The sequence below is a fragment of the Hippocampus bargibanti genome, linkage group LG03 (genome assembly GCF_051943395.1).
Source record: "Hippocampus bargibanti isolate YZ-2025 linkage group LG03, ASM5194339v1, whole genome shotgun sequence".
NCBI lineage: Eukaryota > Metazoa > Chordata > Actinopteri > Syngnathiformes > Syngnathidae > Hippocampus > Hippocampus bargibanti.
The window spans coordinates 33,293,320-33,304,613 of NC_142736.1; the positions used below are offsets into that span (position 1 = coordinate 33,293,320).

Sequence of the window (11,294 nt, forward strand, 5' to 3'; positions counted from 1 at the left end):
AATAGGATGCGGAAGTCCCGGTCGGGCTACGGAAACTCTGGCGGGACAAAATACTTTGGAATGAAAAACAAACGTCACACAATGGTAACGTCAGAAGCTCAAATAACGAAAAGAAAAGAAAATAATATTTGGTTTCTGTTTGATATATAGTTTGTGTAACTGCTATCCCTCGTAACAATGGGAACATTTAATTACTAAACGGGATATTTACAATAATTGTGGTTTTATGGAAGCTGCGTGTGTTAACTTTTATGGATGGTAGATAGGAAAAGCAGAGAATTAAATAGCACAAAATATCATCAAATAGTTTGAGTCAAAACAGAGATCGAAAAGGTTTTGCCCTCGCTTGTATTTTAACAGTTTTAGAAAATAGATTTGGTGGAAAGTTCTCAAACCTGATGTTAGGGTGGGGCATGTTTATGTCTTACAAATGTAATGATTATTTACATACACTCTGAATGAAAAATAATACAATAGCGACTGTCGGATGCTGCATGATTGATTGACATTTTTACCATTCATCTTTTTTTATTTTTTTTGACACAATGTATAGTAGTTGCCTTGTCTTTTCAGTAATTACTCAAGAAACCAATGATGTGGTTGTGATCACAAAACGATTCCCTTGTACACTTTCCCTGGAAAGCTATCACTCCATCATATCTAAAGCATCATGCCCCCCCGGCCCCTACGCCTCATTTATCTCCAAGCAGGACCCAAACACAATTATAATTGACTGCTTCTAAATTAATCTGTTACACAGGTTCCAGTTTGGATGTTAGTGCAATGCCTCAATGTCCGTTGACCACGTTCCAATTGGATCAAGATAAAGGCACTCCAGTGTTGTTTGCCAGCGCCGTGTTTGATGTTTGTTTCACCTTCACGGAACATTTGTCTTGAACAACTCAATGAAAGAAATCCACGAACTGCAAAAGGTGCCAGCAGTACTCGCTTGTTTATTACAAGCTAGGTAACTATTTGCTACCAATATCTGTCTAGCTGGCTGGCTATCTAGCTAGCTAGCTATTTGGCTATTTAGCTGGCTGACTGGATTGCTAATGGCTATCTATTAACTATCTTTTAGCTAGCTAGCTGGCTATTTGCTATCTATTAGCTGGCTGGCTGACTTTCTAGCTGGCTGGCTATTTGGCTATTTATCTGGCTGGCTGGATAGATAGCTTGCTACCTATTAGCTATCTATTAGCTAGCCAGCTTCCCATCAATTTGAGTTACTTGCGGGTTGAGTGAACGCTGGCGAGCGTGACTGCCGCTACTCACCCCCAGAAAAACCAATCTTGTGACTGTAAAAGTGACCTTGAGAGTTTTGAAAGGTGCTTAGAAATTAAATGGGTTATTATGATTATTATTACAGACTCCCACGTCTTGCTAATATAATTGTGTCTGCGTTTTGTTGTGTCGGGTCTGATTAAAAACAAGAAATTGTCCCTCGAGTGCCGTTTGGGCTTTTGTGAAGCTTAGCAAAGGCTGCAGAATAGCCAGTAGCCGACGGAGCCGCAAGACATTCTCAATCAAGCCGGTTTTTCCCCTTTGCGATTGCATTGCCGCGCAACAGGTTGCTCATTAATTGGCGACAGTCAATTAATCAAGTGTGCGACAGACGGCTGCGCCTATTGATCTTGGCCGGCGCTTATCTTTCATCCTTAAATGACAGCAATTGCCAGATTTGACCAGGGTGTGTAATGGAAGGCAACGAAGCAATGACCCCAGTGTCGGTCTCACCAGTGGTGAGCGCGCACGTCCTCCACCCTGACCCCCCCCCCTCCCCCAAAAATAGCATCTTTACCATTTAGCATGGAAAGGTTTAGATTGCCCTAAGAGCACAGCGGCGAAACAGTGAGCGCGGGTGACCTTTTCTGTTTCAAGCTTCATCTCGGACAAATGAGTTTGATGCCCCCTGCCCGGACCCCCCGGGGCCCCACTCCGCTCCCCTCACTCACACTCCCTTCGGCAATCTCACATCAGTGTGATTTTGGAACGATGTAGCCAGAGGCCGAACATGGTTGACTGGTTAGCGTGTTCGCATCACGGTGGAGACTTTGTGTGGTTTTTCGCCGGGTACTCGGGTCTACTCCCACATTCCCAAAACATGCAGACCGGCTGAATAGAACCTTCTAAATTGTTTCCTTTCTCGACTTTAATATTTTTCCTTTTCTCTTCCTTTCATAACTTTGCGGCTGTCAAATGTGAATGTCTCCAATGTGAGACTAATCCAGATTATTCTAATTTCATCTCATCTAATCATGTATGAGCGCAAATGGATGTTCGTTTCTACAGTATGTGCCCTGTAATTGACCGGCAAGTGGTTCAGGGTGTCCCCCGCTAATTCCCCAACGACAGCTGGATGACACGGCAGCAGTCTCATACGTTAGCATGTAGCCGCTAAAGGGACTGTAAATATTGACGTGAGGTGCAATCAAATATTATTCAACATTTTTTTTAGGACTACATAAACATTCAATACAACGTTAGAAACGTTAGACTGTCTTCTTTCATCCAAAAAATAGAGTTAATTCCTAAATGATATGGGTCTGGAGTTATATGAGCTTGAAATGAGGGCGGCTGTCCAAAATTCAATGCAATACATCCATATTGGCTTGTATAGAGCTTTAACAACAGTTGAGGCAGTGGCAAAGCGCTAACATGGGAAAAAGGGAAATGCTGTTGCCTTGTGGAAAGGAAAATTTGAAGTAAACGGCAAAATCCATCTTGTTTTTCATTGCAAAGTTCTGACTTGCATTAAAATCACAATTCAAGAACTCTAACGAATTCATTTAAAAGCTTTTGAGCTGTGAAATCAAGCTAGCTAGCGAGCTATTTGAGTCAGGAAAAATATTAGCCATCTAGCTAGCTTGCTATTTATTAGCTATCTATTAGCTAGCTAGCTTTCAATCTATTTGAGTTATTCCGGGTCGAGTGAATGCTGGCGCACCCACAGAAAAACTTATCCTGTGATTGTAAAGTGACCTTGAGAGTTTTCAAAGGCGCTCAAATGAAATGGATTATTATATATTTTTTATTATTACCAGAGGCCATGGCCAGTGCTTTATCAGCACCCAAGCATGAAAAAAAAACAAAACCCGAACACATTCCATAATGGCTTTCCGCGTCATATTATCAATTCCCGAATAAATCCGTCAACGGCGGCGAATGAGTTAATTGATGACATTTTTCCCCCCTGAATTCCGAAAAGCCAAGCCAATGGCACATTTCACCGCAGCTGCCAAAAGCAGTCAAATAGATGCATGGGCGCCACCCCTTGTTTTATTGGCTAGGGCAGGTATGGGCAAACTACGGCCCGCGGGCCACATACGGCCCGTTAGGCTTTTCAATCCGGCCCGCCGAACTTGCCCAAATTATAGTACAAACAGTGTCTAAAACTCATGACAAAAAGCTAGCGAACAACAGGGCAGATAACTGAAAAGTTGCCTGCCCCATTTTTCCCAACTTGAAGCAAAATGAGACCAATCCCATTAAGAAACATTGTCACAAAGTATAAAAGTTTTTTTTAAATCAAGAATGCACCAACTACAAATGCTACCTTGCTTAATTTACGAAATGCGCATGGCTGTAAATTTTGCTACAGTAGTCGATTGTCATTGTGGTGCACAATGCAACGTTTGCATTGATTCCTACGAGCCACTAAGCCCCTTTCATAAGTCTCACGTACACTTTACAGTCACGGTTTAATGTAAATTTACGTTTTGTAGCGTCACATATGTTGTTCGCTTCTTTTGAATCTTTCTTCTAGTTTGAGGTTCTGTGCATCTATTTTGGAAAATGACATGCAATTGCACGACTTTGTAACGCTTGCGAAAGTCCGGAAGAAAGAAGCAGGCTTCTGATTGGCTGCCGAGCCGAGTATGCAAATTTCAACTGCAGGTAGTCTATGTTTGTGTGCTCGGCGACGGTACACGTGTTTTGTTAGCGCGTGAAGGCGAGAGCGTCAGTGAGGAGTTTGTTGAGCGCGCGGTCAGGACAAACCATCTATGATTTGGCGGAATTTAACACAAGTAGGTATTATTGAGCTTGAATATTTCGTTGTGTAATAATATGTTTTGAATGTTGAAAGTGATTCCATTTTTCAATAAATGTTGATTTCTTTGCCCCTTCGATGGAAACTTAAAAACAGACGCAATCTTGATAAATCACAGTGCATATGTTATTTTAATCTATTTCCATTTCCTCCTCCAAGTATCTGCGAAATAGTTTGTAAATGCCATATCTTGCATATTCCTTGAGAAAAATTTATTAACTGATCAGGGATATTTTTCACATTTGAAAGACAGTTAATAAATTGGGTTGTAGTGTTTTTACTGTGCTATGAGGTTTGTACATACTACATTTAAAGGACAACCGGCACCATTTTTTGTTTTTGTTTCCCACTGACATCAGAAAAACGTTTTATAGCATCTAAAATACCCAAATCAGGCAGGCTGATATTTTTAGTTAAATGAAAAACACCAATAAAAATGACTTCAAAATGAATCCGGAAATGGCCAGTTTCAGAAGGTTGCTCGAGAATCAAAACAATGGCTTCAGATTCGGAGAAGATGTTTTCTTGTTCTTGTTCTTCTGAAGAGGAAAGCATAAATGTTTGCAATTGATTCTAGGAGTCCTCCCATATCAATTCGAGCCGTCAATGACAGCAATGTAGCACCCAGAAAAAGCAGAAGATTGCGCCCAAGCTCCGTTGGAAATGGGCTGATTTGTCAGCTGGGAATTTGTGTCAGCGAATATCAAATAGTTGTCTTGGTGCAACACACAACGATTCACCATGGCGTTATTTATGTGTTTTCCTTCTAATTTCGCCATCAACACGGATTAACACGAAGTTTTCAGACTAAACAAAGTACCCAAAATGCATTGTATGTCGCTTTCTCGGTCAGGGCGGTCCAAACGTGACGTCACATGGGGATCGTCATCAACTCGAAAACAAGACTTCATATATTCAGCGCAAGTCTTAAAACGTAAACTATAGCTATATGCTGTGGAATCTTTGTAAAATACGCTCAGTCGAAGTCATTTGAAGTGATTTTATAAATTATGGACATAACTTGTTCGGAGTATTTCCGGCCCAAACACTCCCTCCAAATGCTCCTGGCCCGGCCCCTCTGTCAAATTTTAGAACCCAATGCGGCCCGCGAGTCAAAAAGTTTGCCCACCCCTGGGCTAGGGCCTTTAATGATGAGCTAGGGTGTAAGTCAGGCTGTGACTGGAGGGCCGTCTCTCTCTCTTTGATGCGGGCCTCCTTTTGCAGCGAGCGTAGCGCCGACACCGCCACCGTCCCCAGCAGCAGCGGCGTGTGCTGCTTTTATTACATGGCCCACAGGCAGCTTCACACACGCGCACGCACACACGCACACGCACACACACACACACACACACACACACACACACACACACACACAGTGTACAGCCTGCAGGTCCAGCAGCAGCCGGTCCAGTCGTCTCCGCAGCCAAGACCACATCCCCACGCAAGGCCCATCGGGTCCCTTGGGACAACGGGGGGTATTATGCTAATGCTATAGCCTGCCGCTCCCTCTCTCTGTGCGGTTTTGCACAGCTGGGGAGGAGCATCATTCCAAGTATGGTAGCAATCCGTTTGAGAACGAGGAGTAGCGCCTGCATAGATCACATCAAAGAGGAGAAAAATGCACGTATTGGGATGCAAAAGTTGTTATGAAGCTCTTATATCAAGTCCACTGTCCAAACGGCTTGCTGTAAATCTATATTCTTGCCTCTTTACGTTGCTATTTTATTTGATCATTTCCCCCAGTCGGGTGGGCCGTATTTCAAGAGGAGAAGGCCTGTGGCGCATGAACCGCAAATAGGATATCAAGTATTTGAATGGCTAATGAATGCTCCAGCGGGCTTTCACACCTCACTTTTGCCATCAATTCAGAATCCATTTGCAAAAAAAGTGGCAGCAGCAAATAGCTTGACGGGCGGCGCCGCCCGTCAACAAAACCATCGCCGGACCACCGTCATCTATTAGCCAATCGTTGAGTGACGAAAACATTCGGCTGTCCGTTGAGGAATACACGTAACATCCCACTTACGACCCAGTTCCGTTCCGACCAAACGGTTGTAAGTCAAAATGGTCGTACAGTGACGAACTTAATTGGTTCCCAGACAGTGTGTAAGGTGAAAAGTGTGTAACCCAAAAAATATTTTCCTATAGAAAACCATTAAAATGAGAATAATCCGTTCCCCCCCCCGTAAAACATCTTTTTCTACTAAATAAGTCTTAAAGGACAACTGACGTCACTTTTTTGTTTCTTAACTGACATCAGAAAAACGTTTTATAGCATCCAACATACCCAAAACACACAGTATGATATTTTTATTCAAATGCAAGACACAAATAAAATGACTTCAAGTGTCCAAAATCTGCAAAACATTGAGCTGCAGAAAGTCCCGCCCCCAGTTTGTGACGTCACGCCAAGACGTCTTGCATTGCTTGAGAATCAAAATAATGGCTTCAGATTCGGAGAATATGCTTTCTTGTTACACCTCCAGTTATGAATATGATTCAAATAGTTCTGAAGAGGAAAGCATACATCTTTGCACTCGATTAAAGAATTTATTCCATGGCATTTTGAGGCAACATTGGGGACAAACGATCACCAGAAAAGAGGCACAAAATGGCGACCCCCTGTGGCCACTTCCGTTTCCAGAGGCTGATAAATTCCTTCAATGGAGCTTAGACATACTCTTCTGGCGGCTTTTGGGTGCAACGCAAGGTTTTCAGACCAAACAATACAGCAAAATACATTGACGTGATGGAAGGACCGCTACAATGTGTCTTTTTTTTTTCGGTTAGGGGGCGTTCCTTTAGTGACGTCACATACGGACTCGTCACCAACTCAAAAACAAGACTTCCTGAATATTCAGCGCGAGTCTTAAAAGGTAAAATATAGCTATATGCTGTGGAATCTTTGTAAAATATGCTCAGTAGAAGTCATTTGAAGCCATTTTACAAATTATGGACACAACTTGTCCAGAGATGTCGGTTGTCCTTTAAAACTCCAGAGAACATACCTTATTTTATGTATAATAAATGTGCTATGGTATTATAATTAAATAAATAAACTGTACTGTATTTATTGACCTTTGTGATGGTCGTTGATGGCTTAATGGAATGGAGTGGCCGGTTTACTCAGCATGAAACACTTGATGAGGAACGTAGCCTTTTTCTTTCACCATCTTGAGGAATGATCTTTCTCTGCCATCATTTTACCTTGTTCCTCATCAATTGTGTTCTGTTTAGCTGGGTTGATCGCTTTTTGCATCAAGTGTACAGATGGCTTGTGCGGGTTATTTGTGGAGCCTGATTGATGGGAATTTTAACCTTGCAGTCTCCACTCTGCTTTTGAAACCAGTCCAAATGTCACTGTTTTCTATCCATTTTCTCACTCTCTCTGTCGTCTGTCTGTCTCTTTAATGTTTAAACCACCTCCCCTCACTGCTGCGTTCTTGACCAATCACGTGGCTTTAACCAAAGACTGGGGGCGGGGAATAGAGGACAAAAAAAGTCGGCTGCCGTTTCCTTGTTAGGAGAAGGGGCTCGTTTACGAACGACACATCATTCATTGAGGCTCTCCGCGTGTATCCCAAAAAAAAGAGTTTGTATGTTAAATTTTCCTCAACTTAACATTCGTAAGCCAAGGGGTTCGTAAACCGAGGTATGGTTGTATATTCAAGTGGATCTCATGTCGCGTATCTGCGATTCGAGTCCCGATCGCCGGTGATGATTGGATATTTCTTGCCAAATTTTCCATAGGGCGCTTTGAAGTGTAGATGGTGCGCAAAGGCTTTTGGCTTTTCCAACCCGCCGAACGCTGTCAATTGGTCATCAGAAGGCGGCTGTTCCTTGGTCAAAATGTGGCTCCAAATAGCTTCTGATTGGGCCGGGCTATTTTCAGGGAACGGAAATCACGTCCATTCTATTCGGAGGGCGAACGCTTTGGTGAATGATGAGCCGAAGGCTTATTTTCGGAAGCTTTGGAAAAGGAAGCATTAAAAATGCAGATTGTCTCATGATTCCTTCTGTCACATAACTTGAAACGAGAAGGCCGAGAGAAATAAAGCGCTCTATATTTTCTTTTTCTTGTAGGTGTTTTGACCATGCGGAAGGCAAAGATGTCTGTAAAGATGGGGTGAGGGTGGACTCCCTCCCTATCGCTAATCTCCCTGAAAGCCGAGCCTTTATTGGAGCCGAAGGGTATTACAAAAATGCAGTCCGGCGCCCTCCATCTTTGGCAAAGGTGAGTCTATTGCACAATCACCCCTCCGACACAACATTGCCGGATCCATTTTTGTATTTTGTAGTTACAGCGATACCTCGGCTTTAGCTGATGAACCTTTCACCTTACGAATATTCAATTTCCGAGAATATAATCTTGGCATACCAACTAGCTTTCGGGAAACACACGGAGCGCCACAACGGCTGGCGGACTAGTTTTCGGCGGAAGAACACCAAACCGCACGGTCCAACAGCGCCGCCGTGGACTACTTTTCCACATTCCCTTTCTCTGAGTGTAGATGTGTTTTTTTTATTGAGCGGAGTACTTTTGCTACTAAGGGACCGAAAAAGATCCCACCACAATCCGAAGGGTGTCCCGTTTTACAAGGTGGTGATGGCAGGTGCGGATCCCAAAAAGCAGGCAGGAGGGAGCAGGAGGTTGTTTGACAAATTGTATTAAAATAAAGGTCAGCAGGAACAAAATGTAAAACATCAAAATCATCTGAATGGAAAAAATACAAAGTAGCAAAAGAAGACCAAAAGTAAAAGTCCGCCAAGGTTAAACAAACACATACACAATCCATGCAGCAAACAAGCAGCAAACAATGAACCGACACCTTATGGTCGTGCCGGGTGTCCCTTTAAGTGTCAGTGATTAAATGACCAGCACCTGCGAGGCTGCAGGCAGGGCTGACGTCACTACCCGTTGGTAGCCAATGTGATCGGGACGACCAGCATCTGTGCAGGTGCAGGCGGGGCCGACAGCGCCCCCCGTTGGTCGCCAACCAGATCATGACAATCGAGCAGAAGGAGATCATCGAAAAACACCAACAAGGTGTAAGTTTGTGTGACTTAGGGTCCCAGGACCAGTACACTAAATCGACCATTGCTACATGCGACTAAGGGTGTTTATGTGTTGTCTAAGCAACGGTCTCAGGCAATAGAAGTGGTTGAAAAACCTCTGTTGATTTGGATGAACGAAAAGCAGCTAGCAGGGGACAGTGTGAGTGAGGGTATTAACTTCACTCGGATATCATCAAGAGGCAACTACATCAACGACCATCACAAAGGTCAATATAACAACTTTATTGTACAGCACATTTGATGCCTTTCATTACAATCCAATAGCACATTTATTATACATAAAATAAGGTATATTCTTGCGTAGTTTTAAGGCTTATTTAGTCGAAAATGATGTTTTATGGGTACCTGGAAACAGATTATTCTCATTTTTAATGGTTTCTTATGGGAAATTAATGTTTGGATGACACACTTACACACACTTTCTGGGAACCAATTAAGTTCGTAAGCTGAGCTATCACTGTATCACTGAAAAGTGGGCGGGTAAAACAAGCGTGAACCAATAAGACGTCAGATACAACAACACCCTCACCCCAACAAACCGCCCTTGCCACCTCCCCTCGGCTGCTGTACACACTCACTCACTCACTCACTCACTCACTCAGGCGCACAGCGGGAGGCCTTATGAATTATTTGTAGCCACTTGACTTGCTCTTGTGCAGCCAGTGGCTTTGGTCAAAGATGATAATTACCGCTTGCCTGTTTGTATCATTTTCCATCTCTTGTGCTTGTGGTGCAGTATTACCTCTCTCCTCGCTCGCCCCCTGCTCTCTCTCTCTCTCTCCCCCGTATACACGAGAGCAAAAGTGCAGGCACATCATTTATTGATAAGACAAAAAAGAATGTAATGAAATTATCAATGTTCTTGAATTAATGATGAACATGATTAAGAAAAGCTGAAATCTCAGGAGGCGGCCGGCTCTCTCATTACCCGCCATTCGCTCTTAGGGATTGCTTGCATTGAGGAAAAGGAAAAAGGAAAAGGCAAAGGCGCAAAAAAGCAGAGCCCAGTCCGGCTCAGTCCGGCTCAGTCCGGCTCGTCCGGCGGGTCGGCCCTCCGACGCGGCCGGATTGCGGCTGTTTCCGGAATGTGGCCCAGCGCTCCTGACGTCCGCGACCCCCCTCGACACGTCTGAGCTCAAGCGGTCCGCTTGAAAAGTTTCATTCAAGGTAGGTCAACTTTCTCGCCTTTTAGACGATTGAAAAAGTCGCATTTTTGTCTCCAGTGGTTGAATACGGGAAGGCGCTTCAATTGAATTAACTCATCAAGTGACTGTAAAGTGACCTTGAGAGTTTTGAATGGCGCTTACAAATCAAACGGATTATTATGTCACTTTTTGGGGGGGAATTTGCATCAACAAAAGTGACTGTAAAATGTCTCTGGAATCTTTTGAATGGAAACAGCACCTGGAATTGAAAAGACACTTTCTTGAATCCAACACTATTTTCCCTGAAGTGACATTGATCCTTTTTCACAGACTCGCGTACGGTTTCGTGTCTTAGAATTGACATTTCACATTGAAGCATTCCATGTCAATTCCGCTTTTCTATGTTTTCCTTTTTTTTTTTAAATCATTTTTGTGATCTTATGTTTTTAGCAATGTTACTTTTGAACCGTCAGTGTAACCCGACGTACAAAAGGGCGCGATGGACTTTGTGTGACAGCAGCAAATGCGGCACACGCTCCCCAAATTGTGCGACAAGCCATTTCTATTCCGCGGCAGGAGGACCCCAGATGCTCATCAGAGCGGCATGGCTTCTTTTGCTTCTTTTGCTTCTTTTGCTTCAGCCTTCCTTCCTTTCTTCATGCTCAGTCATGTGGGACCAAATATGGGCCAAGATTCCCTCAAGTATTGGGACTCTTTCTTCTATCCACAACACCTCTTTTAAGCAGATTTCTACATTCCCAGCCTGCTTAGACGCTGCAGCACAAGGAAACACAGGAACACGTGTACACACACACACACATGTACACACACACACACACACACACACAGACAAAATGTCCGAAAAAAAATGGCCGACATTCTGGGAGTTTTCTTATTGAGCAAGAAATATTATTTTGTGCCATTTCGGTCATTTTCAGTCCAAGATATCCAACCTTGTCCTATCTTTAGACCTATGTTTCATTCAGGGCGTCTGTGTAAGCTCTCAATGGTACAGGAGTGGT

At 43.4% G+C, this 11,294-nt stretch overlaps 1 long non-coding RNA gene across 1 annotated transcript in view; it reads left to right on the top strand.

Annotated features, from left to right (window-relative positions):
* The window catches only part of LOC148901003 (uncharacterized), a 46,781-nt gene extending 36,628 nt beyond the window's left edge, over positions 1-10,153 (top strand). The window contains exons 3-4 of the long non-coding RNA XR_016114582.1: positions 8,135-8,285; positions 10,073-10,153. This is a non-coding gene — a long non-coding RNA (uncharacterized LOC148901003). The remainder of the gene's footprint in view (positions 1-8,134; positions 8,286-10,072) is intronic.
* The last annotated feature ends 1,141 nt before the right edge of the window (positions 10,154-11,294 follow it).